Source organism: Choloepus didactylus, chromosome 8 (genome assembly GCF_015220235.1).
Source record: "Choloepus didactylus isolate mChoDid1 chromosome 8, mChoDid1.pri, whole genome shotgun sequence".
NCBI classification, from domain to species: domain Eukaryota; kingdom Metazoa; phylum Chordata; class Mammalia; order Pilosa; family Megalonychidae; genus Choloepus; species Choloepus didactylus.
Genome location: NC_051314.1, coordinates 83395786 through 83408053, shown reverse-complemented (window position 1 = coordinate 83408053; position 12268 = coordinate 83395786). Strand labels below are relative to the sequence as shown.

The window sequence follows — 12268 nt, the reverse complement described above, 5'->3', positions numbered from 1 at the left end:
ATTGTTTTTACCCTTGGCTGTTGTGCATAGTGCTGTTATGAACGTCTGTGTACAAGTTTTTATGTGGGCACAGACTTTCATTTCTCTTCGATATATACCTATGTATGGAATTGCTGGGTCTTATGGTAATTCTATGTTTAGATTATTGAGGAATCATCATAATGCTTTCCACAGTGGCTGCACCATTTTACATTCCCACCAACAATGAACAGAGGGTTTTAATTCCCTGCATCCTTGTCAACACTTATTGTCTTTTTGTTTTATTATGGTCATCCTAATGGGTGTGAAGTAGTATCACATTGTGGTTTTGATTTGCATTTCCCTGATGATTAACAGTGTCCAGCATCTTTTCGTGTGCATGTTGGCCATTTGTATATCTTCTTTGGAAAAATATCTGTCATTTGTCCATTTTTAAATTATGTCATTTGTCTTTTTGTTGTTGAGTTGTAGGGATTTTTTATGTATTCTTATCAGGTATATGATTTGCAGCTATTTTCTCTGTTCTGTTCATTACCTTTTCAGTTTTTTGATAATGTCATTTGATGTGCAAAAAATTTTAAATTTGGTGAAGTCCAGTTTTTTGTTGTTGTTGTTGTTTATGCTTTTGATCTAATGCTTTGATCGTATTTAAGAAACTGTTGCCAAAACCATGGTCATAAAGATTGACCTAAGAGTTTCAGAGGTTTTAAAATGTAAGTCTTAACTCATAGTTATGTCTTTGATGCATTTTGAGTTAATTTTTGTATGTGAGATAACTTCAGGTGAGATAGCATGTGGCTCTTCACTTGTCCCATAACCATTTGTTGAAGAGACTCTTCTCTCCCCATTGCATGTACTTGGCACTCTTGTTGCAAATCACCTGGCCAGAGATGTGTGGGGCTGTTTCAGAATTCTGAATTCTATTCCATTGGTCTGTATGTCTATCTTTACGAGAGTGCCACACTGTTTTAATTACTCTGTCTTTGTAGTAAGTTTTGAAATTGGGGAGCGTGAGTCCTCCAACTTTTGTTCTTCCTTTTCAAAATTGTTTTTGCTATTCGGGACCGCTTGCAATTCCATATGAATCTGAGAATAGCTTTTCCATTTCTGTGAAAAGGCTGCTGGAATTTTTATTTATTTATTAATTTTTTTAATTAGAGAAGTTGTAGGTTTGCAGAAAGATCATGCAGAAACTACAGAGTTCCCATATTCTCCCACACACAGTTTTCCCTGTTAACAGTTTGCATTAGTGTAGTGCCTTTGTTACAATTGAAGAAACAATATTATTATAATTACACTATTAATTATAGCCCATAGTTTACATCAGGGTTCACTGTTTGTGTTGTACAGTTCTATGTTGAGTTTTTGAATTTTTATTTAATAATCTGTAGATCTTTTTGGGTATGGTATTCTTTTTTTTTTTTTTTTTTTTTATTCTTTTTAAAGACTATAGGCACATTATTCCATAGATGATATATAATTAAATTTCATGTTAGTGGACAATTTAGGTTCTCAGCTTTTCAGTATTATATGCAGTGTTGCAAAAAACACATTAAAAAATACATTAGTATACCTATGAAACCCTTGAGGGAATATGTGTCAGACATGTAATAGTAATTATCCCTGGGGCAGGAATTAAGTGGGCTTTCAACCTCTACATTAATATATTTCTGTGATGTCTGAAATTTTTTTTAAACAAGGAAACATGGATTATTTTTGTAAGCAGGAAAAAAATCCACTAAAGATAAAGGTAAAAAGCAAAACAAAACCCAAAACCTGGTATACAATATTCATAATAGTATAAATTATATTTACAGTTATTGGATCTCAGTGCCAAGTAGAATCCTCCAAAATGAAACGTTAGAATTAGGAAATTTAGTAGCAAATGAGGGCCTTCATCTATGACTTGATCTCAGAGAGTTGGTAGGAGAACCAGTAGGTTTGGAGATGTTGGACTAGAGACCCTGTGGCTTGGAAACTTGACTCAATAAAGACAGTACTCTATATCTCTCAATGAGATCTCTTTATATAATATAATTGGGCTAGTGGGGATCTGATGCAGACCGCTTAAGTGAGCTAATGAGATTGGAGAAGCCACAGAATTAGGGCAGACAGTAATGATTGTGAACTTGAATTACCCAAACATGAACAAGAAATCAACACAAAAGTTTTGGTTAAGAACCTGCTTTAGAGTAAGAGGTCTTAGGACTACTAAAGAAATAAACTGAATCTGATCCTACTTATTTAATAAAATCTAGTATTGGAAATAATTGCAAGTAATCTGGAAGAACAACCTTCGTTTGTTCTAGAAGGTGTATGTGTCTAAGACTGTACATGATGGTGAGACGGTGCCTACATCGGACCTGGAAAGTGGAAGAGGAGAAAGCTTCCTTCAAAAAAAGAATTTTTTTTTTTTATGAAGAATGAGAACTAAAAAGACAAATGAAAATTAGGTACCTTGTGAGGGAAGTAGTCAGCACCTATGAATATCCAGTCCCAAAAATTGAACCTGAATCAGATAAAGCCTTTAGATCTAATACCAGTTAATAGAAAATAGAAGAGAGAGGAACATATTAAATAATACCATGGGACTCAACCAGCAAAATCCAGAATACGAAAAACTATGGAACAAAAACATCCTGGTTTCTACAACAAATTACTTCCAAGAAGGAAAAGAAAACCAGAAAGAGGAAGCGTATAGATTTGGTTTAAGAGACCTGTCAGCAGCCAAGTGCAGGAAAGGATCTTTTGTGGATCTGGATTTGAACGAACCAACTGTTAAAAAAGTTTTTTGTTTTTTTTTTGAATCAGTAGAAGACATTTGAAGAGGAACTGGATATTTTCTAATGTTAAGGCTCTTGTCAATTGTTTTAGGTATATATGATATTGGAAACTGGACATTTTGAAATATAGCTTGTAGAAGATTCCTACACCAATAATAAAAGATTAAGGGTATTTTAAAGCATCAAGGGTGGAGCAGGGAAACCTGCTGGAGAAATCAGTGCCTGATCTTAGTGAGAATTGCTAACATTTAATTGAACACTCAACTATACGAGCATTATGCTAACAGCTTTTTACACCAAGTTATCTTATTCCTCATAGCAACCCTTTGAAGTAAGTCCTATTGTTATCCCCCATTTTATAATTGGGTAACTGAGACTAGTGAGCTTAAGAAATTTACCTGGTTACTCAGCTAGCAAATGATGGAGAAAGGATTCAAATCCAGGCTGTCTGACCTCAGAGCCTGGGCTGCCAATCCCTGTGTAATAATTATGTCCCACTAAAGGTGCTGTCTGTGATGGAGGAGACAGCAGAAAAACCAAAAGCTTTTTTTCCTCCATTTTTATTGAGGAGCATAATATGGAAATACAATCCCTAAATCTTTTGAAGTGGACTGGTTGTAGATGTTAGCTTCCTCTCAAGGTGGTTAAGGGATTAAAACCAATGTTGTCTTCATTTTTGGTGTCAATAAATGTTATTTCATTTAGGACTTCAATAGTGATAAAAGTACAGGATGTTTTAGACCTGATTAAAGAACTAGATCTTTGCGACAGATTGTATTTTCTTAAATGACTGCAACAATATCTCCCATCCCACATGCTCTTTTTACAATGTGACTTTGACATTCCTCCCATCAAGTGTTCCCTCCCCTTGAATTTGGGTGAGAATTTGGCTTATAGAATATGGTGGAAGTGAAGCTGTGTGACTTCTAAGGCTTGGCCACGAAAAGGATACATTTTCTGCCCGGTTCATTCTTTTGGGGACCTTGCTTTGGGGCAGCCAGTCATGCGATGAGGAAGTCTGAACTAGCCCAAGTGAAGGGACTACTGGGATAGGCCCACGTCAAGGGGGACTAAGGCCCCCAGCCAACAGCCAACATTAACTGCCAGATGGGTGAGTGAAGGATTCCAGTCCCCAGCCTTCAAGTCTTGCAGCTGAAGCCTCCTACATTATGGAGCACAGACAGGCTTTCTCTCCTGTGCCCTATCCAAATTGCTGATGCACATAATAAATGGTGGTTTTATGCCACTAAGTTTTGGGATTATCTGTTATACAGCCTTAGTAACTAGAATAATATTCGTCTTTTTCAAAGGACTTCAGGGTTATTATTGCAAATGACTGTTTTTTTTGCACATGTTTAGTATGGGCCTACTAAAATTCAACCCTAGAGAAGCAAAGGTGAATGGGACAGTCTGCTTCTTCAAGTGGCACCTCAGCCAGAAGACTGTTAGATTAGCCTGTTACTCCTATTTGTAAAGAGATTTCCAGGGAGATCCTGGTTGCCATGCTGGAGGGATCCATTATAAAATGTAGAGCCACTGAACCTAAGAAAATGTTATCACCTACTGCAGGGGAAAGATGGCAGTGTGGTTTTCCTGATGCCCAGACAGTCTAGTAATTTGGAACTTTTCAGGAGGTAAACATGTATCTGAATAAGAGACACAATCTGGACTTTCAAAAGACCTTTAATAAGGTCCATATGTGGTGGTTATTTCAAAATCTCAAAGGGACCAGAGAAAATGACGTTTTACATGAGCTGTCTTTAAACAAAGTAGAGATAAAGGACCACTTTAGCAGTATTGGAGCTGCTCATGTGAAATGAGGAGTCTTTGGTGAAACCTATGGTTTTCAGTGACACTGTTCTCTTAGGCTGTGACGCACGAAATCCCTGGAGAGTAACTGCAGAAGATTTGGTGAGGCTCTTTGAGTTGGCAGAAAACCAATGTAGTGAATTTGATGTGAGGGTAAGAATGCATTCAGGGTAACGTAAATGTTTCAGGGTGGTGGATCTAGTCCCTGAAGATGTTGTTAGTGCAGCTGAAGCCATGAAGTCTAGGAGTGCTGGGCATTGTCAGAAAGAACATTGGGAAAGCAAAGTGATGATGTGGAAAAAGTACTGGGCTTGGGGTCCAGAGACCTGAGTTGGAGGTGTGGCTCCGTCCTTTACTAGCTTACCATCTGCAAGCCCTTAAGGTGTTCTGGGACTTTTACTGTCCATAAAGTAGGGCAGCTATACCTGTCCCATCTGCCTCTTCCTTCTGAGTTCCTGTGGAGATCACTCGAGAAAATGAATGTGAAAACTCTTGCTACAATAACACAACATAACTACTCACAGTGTTTTTTCAATGGAAACAAGACTGAAAACATCATGCCCTGGTATAAAACTGACGTCTCTGATCTGAAATCAGAGTTGTGCAGAATTGCGGTCTCTGTTCTATCCTAAGGAAGCTGGGAAGGCTTGGAAAGGATAATTAAAGGATAATTAAAATAATCATGAGCTGCAGTAGGCTATTCTTATCAGTTTGTCCTGACAGATGCTCTTATCTGGAAGGATGAAGGCTGAAAGGCAGTTTATGGTCAGGCTATAAAATCTTGAAGAGTAAAGGCAGCACAAGCTGATTTAGTCACCAGTCTTGTAATAGTATAGAACTAGAAAGTTGCTGTGAAATTTGAAGGAGACAAGATTCTTATAACTAAAGCAGTATAATGCTTCACAGCTAGTACTGAATTTATGAAAGCTCTTGTCCCCAAGGAGTAATTAATAGAAGTTAAAAATCATAAATACTAGAGCTTCAAAAAAGTTTCAGCTACATTCATGGACCTTTATTGATTAGGACAAAGTTGGGTGTTTTGAGGTGTATCTCTTACCTTTTGAATGCTCTCCCACAGTCTGTCCCCTGGCATTTGTGGCCAAGTGGCTGAGAGTCTAACCCAGTGTGGCGGTTTAGGTGAGCTATGGCATCACTAAGTTTCCTCTCATTCTCTCATGGTGGGTAAGAGAGAGAGGTACTAACCCAAGTAGCCTTGTCTGCGGCTAAATTATGCTTCTTGAGACCCAGCTGTGTTAGGTGGCTTTGTAATATACAGTAAGACCGAATTCTGCCCAACTTGGGACTTGTAAGCCTTTTTCAAAACACAGCTTATCTAGTGAATCACATTTGCACTTAACATCTTCTGCAGCTTTCTAATCGTACATTGGAACCATGTTCAAATCCTGCCAAGGCGATTTTGTCTTTAGCTCGGATTTGACTAACAAACCCCCCCAAAAATGATCTATGGCTTCAGTGCAATCCGTATCAGAATTCTAGCAGCCCCCCCTTTTTCTTTTTTTTGCAGAAATGAAAAAGTAATTCTCAGATTTATATGGAATTGCAAGGGGTCCCAAATAGCCAAAAATAATTTTGTGAAGGGAGTACAAAGTTGAAGTACTCACACATCCCAATTTTGAAACTTACTACAAAGCTACAGTAATCAAAACAGCATGGTCTCATAAGGATAAACATAGACAAATGGAATAGAATTCAGAATCCTGAAACAGACCCACTCAATCTCTGACCAGTTTATTTTCAACAAGAGTGCCAAGTAAATGCAGTGAGAATAGTCTCTCCAATTAATGGTGCTAGGACAACTGGATAGCCACTTGCAAAAGAAAAAAATTAACTCAAAATCAATTTTATCAAAGACATAATGTAAAACATAATAATAAGTGTTTAGACACATTCTAAAACTTCTAAAACTCTTAGAAGAAAAAGAGGTGACTCTTTATGACCATGGATTTGGCGATGGTTTCCTAGATGTGACATCAAAAACATAAGCTACAAGAGAAAAATAGATAAATTGGGCTTCATTAAAATTAAACACTTTTGTGCAAAGGACATTATTAAGAAAATAGAAAATGTACAGAATGGGAAAAAATAGTTGCAAATTATATATCTAACAAGAATATATAAAGGACTCCTACAACTCAACAACAAAAAGACAAACCACCCAATTAAAGAATGGTCAAAGGGCTTGAACAGATATTTTTCCAAAGAAGGTATACAAATGGCCAACAGGCACATGAAAAGATGCTGAATGTCATTAGTCATTAGGGAAATGCAAATCAAAGCCATAATGTGGTACCAGTTCATACCCACTGGAAGGGCTATAATTTTTTTTAAGTTACGTATAGAATTACCATATGACCTGGCAATTCCACACGTAGGTTTAAACCCAAAAAAATTGAAAACAGGGACTCAGATATTTGTACACCAGTGTTCACAGCAGCATTTTTCACAGTAGCCAAAAGGTGAAAACAACCCAACTATCCATCAATAGGTGAATGGATAAACAAATTGTGATACATGCACACAAGAGAATATTATTCAGCCCTAAAAAGAAATGATGTTCTTTTTTGTTCTGGAGAACTTTATGCTGAGTAAAAAAAGCAAAGCACATAAGGATAAATACTATATGATTCCACTTATACAAAAATTCTATAATAAGCAAATTCACAGAGACAGAAAGTAGATTAGAGCTTACCAGGGAATGAGAGGAGGGGGAAGGGGGGGGCTGTTGCTTGGTGGGTACAGAGGGTTTGTAAATTTTAGAAATTGAAATTTAAAAAAAAGGTCTATGCTAGTGGGGCTTTCATTCTGACCAGTTTGTAGCTTGCTTCTACCTAGAGTGATTTCATTAACTGCTCTGTGATTTGGTTTTCTAAGTTGTGTTATTTCTCCTACATAACCCTTTGGTCATGGACTAAGGAGAGTTTTAGCTATATGTTGTTTATATACACATCTGTAGGCAGATTTAAAGTGATGCATCACTATGAGACAGATTATAAAGGGCTGTATATTTGTCCAGATTTAGCTTTCCAAAGAAAATTGAATTTAGATTTGTGATTTAGTGTACTAAATTTATAGTAAATTCAAATGTTTTTATAATTTTATTATCACTTATTTTGTTTCAAATGAAAAATGAATATTAACAGAAGACCAGACAAAATGTCTTGGCTTTAAAGTCCAGGAAAAGGTCTGTATATAACTCAAAGAGAATTTCCCAGTGTGAGGTCAGTTATCAAGTTTACAAACTAGATTCAAATTTAGAGCTGGAAAGGATTTTAGAGGTTATCTTCAGTCCTTTCTTTTTGTTTAATCATGAGGAAAATGAGGTTCAAAGAGGTTAAATGACTTGCCCAAAGCCACGCGGCTAGTTACTGGCAGAGCTGAGTCTTGAATAGTGATTTCTTGTTGCTGTAATTGTCACTTCCTATTCTAATTAATGTTTAAAGAGACATTTTTTTAACTTTAGATTTTAATATTTGTTGGGCAACTACTATTTGCTATATGCTTTTTAATATATTATTTCATTAAAGTCTTGCATCATTTCTGTGAAGTAATAGTAATGGTCCCATTTTACAGATTAGGAAACTGGGGTATAGGAAGAGGCATGTGGTTAATATTAGAGCTGGTGATTGGATTTTAGGCCTTTCGGTCCTGCCACAAAGCTCCACTGTGATTCATGGGTACAGTAACTCAAAGAAACTTTTTCAAGGGGGTGGAACGATAGTGATGGTTATCTTTGAAAGATACTTTTTTCATACTTCTCACTAAAATACAGAGACATACCCAGATATGTGTAGCAAGCCGTTTTCAGAACACCCACAGCACTCATCAGATGTTTGGCTGATCTCCACACCATCTCTGTGAGACGAATGGTATTTTCTGGTTGGACAGTCGAGGCCCAGGGACTTGCCCATTTCCTTATCACAAAGCCACACAGCCCAACTCCCAGTTCCGTTCTTCGTCCCGTCTAGCATAGATTTCACCACTTTTGTTCTTTCCTGTCTTACACCAAGATTGTTTAAGTACTTCCCAAAAATAATGAGCCACGTGTGAGTGTGTTCATTCTCCAGAATGAATCACTGTGAAAAAGGCTGTGAACCAAGCAGAGGAGCAAAAATATCTGGACTCAGAGAGTCTCCTGACTATCCTGCCCCACTAATGGATGGATTCTCTTCTTAAAAAGGCGACTGTGTGTTTGGCCTTGTGTGTCTCACTGTGCTCAGAATAGTCCTCTCTTGAAGTTGTTAGTTTTCCCTTTCTTCCTTCCCAAAATAGAGCAGATGCTGTTCTCTCAGCCGGACGTGACAACACATACCCTGAGAGGTGTGCTGTCCACAGGGAGCCCCCTTTGTGCCTGGATGTCCCCACCACACAAAGGGGAGTCAGAATTAGCTTTCTCAGATTCCAGGGGAAAGGAGGCAGTCAGGATTCCAGAGTGAGTAAAAGATGTTTGGATTGAGTGTTCTGAGAGTTGCAGAAGTAAATTGAAGTTAACAAGAAAAATAAAAGAAGGTGCAAACGAAAGTATTCAAGAGGAAAAAGGAGGCGATGCCTTAATCTTTCATGTGTTTAGAAGGAAAGTATGATTTGGATCGTGATCTAAAGGAAACATACTTTAAACTTTCTGCCTTTAAATAATAACACTGCCCAAATCCTTCAGCAGGTAGCTGCATGTTTTGGAATATCTCCCTGAAGAAAGGAATCTGATCAAACCTATGAGAAAAAACCTGTCAAGCCATACAGTGAGGGGTTACACTGGCTGTTGACCTGTCAGTGCAGTGTCTCCTTTGTTTCCTTGGGTGGAAATAGCAAGGGATTTTCTCATTTATAGAAAGCCTGAGGAGGGCAGGCTTGGGCACTGAGATATTTAAAATCTGGGTTGGGACTCAAAAAGCCGAAAGATGCCTTCCAGTGTGTTGGAGGAAGAGACGAAGACAGCCTATTTATAGCCTAAAGGGGTGAATTACGACAGGGTAGTTTTTCAAGAGACAGGTCATAAATGTCTTTTCTGTAGGGGACTTAATGAAGGTATTCATGCTTGGTATCCAGATAGTTTTCACTCAGCGTCCAACCTGGGACTTGGGCAGGCCCTGCCCCCTCCATCCCCTGAGGGATGACTGCATTTGTCCCTGTGGGTCTCAACCAGAGCATTCTAGTGGCCAAAGCCACTCTCCTGCCTGTCCCGAGAGGTCAGGCCTAGGTTAGGCTCATGGGAGACAGTGTTAGGGAGAACCAACTGCTGCTGTCTGTGCTATTCTTGTTAGATGGATAAATAAAGGATTTCAGATGCCAGGACTGCTGAACTGACTTTCAGAGGAGCCAAATTCATTTACGATAATTTCCTGTCAACAATGCACACTTAGGTATAATACACACCCAGCAAAACCATTAGTCCCAGAGATCATTGCATACACTGTTTATTTTAAATATGTGTGTGTGTGTGTACATATATATATATGTTTTTAATTTTATTTTTAAAATGATACCCAGGGGTCTTTCAGGATGGCTTAAATTTATTGAATGCTTTTTATGCATTATCTCATTTTATCCTCACAACAGCTTTATGAGGTAGCCACTAATATTATCTCCTTTGGAATTAGATGGTACCAAGGGATAGAAAAAAGGAATAAAAAAATGAGTGAATCTGGTGAAGGAATGAGAAGAAAAAGTCATTCAGTTCTGCTTTAGTTATATTCATTTCCTCCTCTCTTTTCTTTTTCCCCCAAACAGTACAGTCAGAAATAATGTGTTCAAGTTGTCACTGTTTTTTCCTCCTGAATTGAGAATGTATATATGAAGCTTCTGGCATTTAGTAGTTCAGTGAATGTGAACTTCCCGTTCCTTTCCTATGGAGAGTATTTGAAACCAGTCTGTGTTTGGATTTTGCTCTGTGATCCTTCTAGTGAAGTCACTGGGGGGTGGCGCTGTGCTTAAGGACATTTTATAGGCAGGGCGCTTGGTAATAAATGCTCCCTAAGCAGGCTACCAGAATGGAGACTTGCAAAGAACTGTGCTTTCGCTGTGCTGGGTGCTGGGCTGGGTCTGAGTCTGGAGATCAAGCCGATACCCGAGTCTCTCGAGAGGGGCACCTAACACTGCCTACAGGGTGGGGGACGATGGAGTGGTCAGGAGAAGCTTTCTAAGGGAGGTGATGTATGAGCTGAATTTTTTTTTTTTTTATTAAATTCAGTTTTATTGAAATACATTCACACACCATACAATCATCCATGATATACAATCCACTGTCCACAGTATGATAACATAGTTACGCGTTCATCACCACAATCTATCTCTGAACATTTTCCTTACATCAGAAAGAACCAGAACAAGAATAAAAAATAAAAGTGAAAAAAGAACACCCAAATCATCCCCCCATCCCACCCCATTTGTCCTTTAGTTTTTATCCCCATTCCTCCACTCATCCATACACTAGATAAAGGGGGTGTGATCCACAAGGTCTTCACAATCACACTGTCACCCCTTGTAATCTACATTATTATATAATTGTCTTCAGGAGTCCAGACTGCTGGGTTGGAGTTTGGTAGTTTCAGGTATTTACTTCTAGCTATTCCAATACATTAAAGCCTAAGAGGTGTTATCTATATAGTGCGTAAGAATGTCCACCAGAGTGACCTCTCGACTCCATTTGGAATCTCTCAGCCACTGAAACTATTTCGTCTCATTTTGCATCCCCCTTTTGGTCAAGAAGATACTCTCAGTCCCACGATGCCGGGTCCACATTCATCCCCGGGAGTCATACTCTGCGTTGCAAGGGAGATTTACAACCCTGGGAGTCGGGTCCCACGTAGGGGGGAGGTCAGTGAGTTCACCTGTCGAGATGGCTCAGTTAGAGAGAGAGAGGGCCACATCTGAGCAACAAAGAGGTACTCGGGGAGACTCTTAGGCACCATTACATACAACTTTAGACTCTCCTTTGTGGTAATGAGCTTCATAAGGGCAAGTCCCATGCTCGAGGGCTCAGCACATCAAACCACCCATCCCAATGTTTGTGACAACATCAACACCAGTCCAGGTGAGGATGTCCAACACATCCGCACCTTCCCCCAGATCCTCGGGGCTGGGGAGGGGGAGGCTGTAAATATATTTTTTATTATCTGCCCAAATTACTATGAGCTGAATTTTGAAGTAATTATTTGTAGCAATTAGTGAGGAAAAAAAGTACTGCAAGAGATGAATGACCTGTGCAAAGGAGTAAATGTGTGAGAGCATGCGTTTTACATTTAGGACACTGTGCACATGCGTGGGACCCAAAAAAGGAGATTGGGGACCCAAAAAAAGGAGATTGGGGAGATGATGTCTCCAAGGAACCCTAGGAGATTTTTGGGGGGTGAGGTGGGGGTTGGAATCCTATATCTTCCAAAGGGAAGATGACTTCCTCTCATGTACCAGTTATCCAAATTTGAAGGAAAACCTCTTTCTCAGACACATATGGTTTGTAATACATCTAAGGCAAAGTACAAAAGGTAGTTTCTCTGTCTCCCATAGGCATAAAATATAAAGCACTTACAGGAAAACAGTGGGGCTTAAAAAGCCTTGTTTGTGAGCTGAGTTAAGTAAACACAGGCGAAAAGGTTGTGCCCCATTTGAAGATATCCCCTTTCTGGCCCTACCTCTATAAAGACAGTGCCTCATTTTGGAATATCAAGTACGCTAAGAGATAA

General features: G+C 38.8%; 1 protein-coding gene across 2 annotated transcripts in view; it reads left to right on the top strand.

The window, feature by feature from the left end:
* ACVR1B (activin A receptor type 1B) overlaps positions 1-12268 on the top strand; it is a 39744-nt gene that overhangs the window by 12212 nt on the left and 15264 nt on the right. The gene's annotated exons all lie outside the window — the stretch shown is intronic.